Below are 2400 nucleotides of genomic sequence, written 5' to 3' on the forward strand. Positions count from 1 at the left end.
TGGAAAATACACACGTGGTGACGATTTACCTGTATGTACGTGTAGGAGGGGGATGGGGAGAGTTTTTGTGCGTCAGAGTGTATCTGTGTGTGTGTGTGTGTGTGTGCGTGGGAATGTTTTGTTGTGCGTGTGTCAGTGTGTGTACGTGTGTGTGTGTGTGTGTGTGTGTGTGTGTGTGTGTGTGTGTGTGTGTGTGTGTGTGTGTGTGTGTGTGTGTGTGTGTGTGTGTGTGTGTGTGTGTGTGTGTGTGTGTGTGTGTGTCTGTGTGCATGTGTCAGTATACATGTCAGTGTGTGTACGTGTGTGTGATATGTCAGTGTGTGTTCGTGCATGCATGTATGTGTCCGTGTGTGTACGTGTGTGTGTGTGTAGGTGTGTGTGTAGGTGTGTGTGTGTGTGTGTGTATGTGTGTGTGTGTGTGTGTGTGTGTGTGTGTGTGTGTGTGTGTGTGTGTGTGTGTGTGTGTGTGTGTGTGTGTGTGTGTGTGTGTGTGTGTGTGTGAGACATCTCTTCCCAAAAGCTAAATGTAGCTTCCCTCTGTGGTCTCGTTATGCGGATCAGTTTGGAAAAATAAATGGTGGGCGGGCGAGGGGAGGGAGAGGAGACAAGGTAATACAGTGTCACTCACTGTCTCCTGGTTTCCCCGAGAGTTGATGAGCCCAGAAATAGAATTCTGCTGACAGAGGAAGTTGACGGTGTATCAGAAGATCAATACACTCTCTCTCACTTCTTCCCACCCGCATACTACTTTACACTTTACAATTTATAATTTAGATTGTTTATACCGTCTGTTTTTGCTCCCCCTGTTTGTTGTTGTTGGTTCTGTTTGTCTTGTCCAGTCCTTACTTTAGCATTCAGTTTAGCATTTACCTTAGAGTCTATTCTTGTTTGCATTAGTACTTTGTGTTTATATTGGATTGTATTTTTGTTCTGTGTTTTTCCACTGCTGCTGGGCTGTTGCAACAAACAAATTTCTCCTACGGGGGGTTAATAAAGTTTTATCTATCTATCTATCTACCACCCGCACTCCCATCGCCACCTCCTCGAATTAAGGCCCTGTTGTCTGTGTTAGTCTGAATTTAGCTCTTGATTAGCCGGTGCTACCGTCTTGCCGTGCATTGATTTCTAAAATGCACTTTTTACCCAAATAAAAGTTTATCTGAGAACCTTTCTGCTCTATGCTCTATTGGGGAAGCATTCAGTATTCTTATCGCACACATTGTAGACTCCTTGTAGAAGCTGTGTAGAATCATGATTTATTTTCTGAGTAAGAGATTTTTAATGATAGTCATTTGTATGGTTGAGTGGTAACAAAGCCTGTTGATCTGTGAGGTTTCTGACTATCCAGTTTTTGTAGCGTCGTACTGGATAACTGTGGATAACTTTCTGTCAAAGCCATGAGAAATGCTAACGGAATCAACACAAAGTGGTGCTTACTTTGCCTGATCAGGTAATAAATCACCAGGTGTGTACAAAGTATCAAGAAATTATGCTCAGATTAAAGCAGTGGTTCTCTTGTCAGCCACCCCCCCTATAAAAGTAGAAAAAAATGATTGGATCCCCCCCATCATTATCCTTTGGGGTGCAATCGAGTAAAAGTCAAATTTATTGCAATATCTCTCAGGAAATTGTCTTACATTATCCGTCAAGCAATTACATTACTGGCTCTCATTACATTTTTGATCAAGTTAGAATTCTCAGGCGTTATTAACCGACTAGTGATTACTTTGTTAGGTGAAGTCTCCTCAGAATGCCTAAATGTTTTACAGAATCAAATCTACACAAACTCAAGCGGATCCTTATGATCCACAACCACAACCACCAGCAGTTCTGATGACAAGGAACAATATAGCATGTTTCATTGTTCCCTCCTGCCAGCAAACATCTGCTGGTATAAACAATCCCCCCCCCCCCCCACCCCATATGGTTCCTCTGCCTTAGCACACACTTCTCTACGTCCGTCACACACAGTTATATATGGAGTGTACCGGACAGCCCACTTCCTCCTCCGCACAAACCGCTGTCATGGTAGAATCCAAAAATGAATAATAACAAGAAAATGAAGAATCTCAGCCAGAGCCTCGAGCCTTTTGCATAGCGTGACGGCGGCGCAGGCCTAGGCTACATCACGCTACATCATGCCACATCACGCCGCATCCGGCCTCGTCCGGCTACATCACGCTACAAACAAACAGCGGCGGCAGATGGCCGGCGGGCGACGTGTTCGCGGGGCCTCCGCGACACGCCACCTCGGAGGCTGGCTGACGTGCACATCAGCCAGCTGTATCGCCGCACGCGTCCGGGCTAATGTGAATCTCAGCCGGCATGCGGAGGGGTTGACCCGGAGGACTGGAAGACAAGGGGACCGGGCGCTGTTAGCTGTTAGCACGCTGGTGACAA

This window comes from Gadus chalcogrammus, chromosome 8, assembly GCF_026213295.1.
Source record: "Gadus chalcogrammus isolate NIFS_2021 chromosome 8, NIFS_Gcha_1.0, whole genome shotgun sequence".
Classification (NCBI taxonomy): Eukaryota; Metazoa; Chordata; class Actinopteri; order Gadiformes; family Gadidae; genus Gadus; species Gadus chalcogrammus.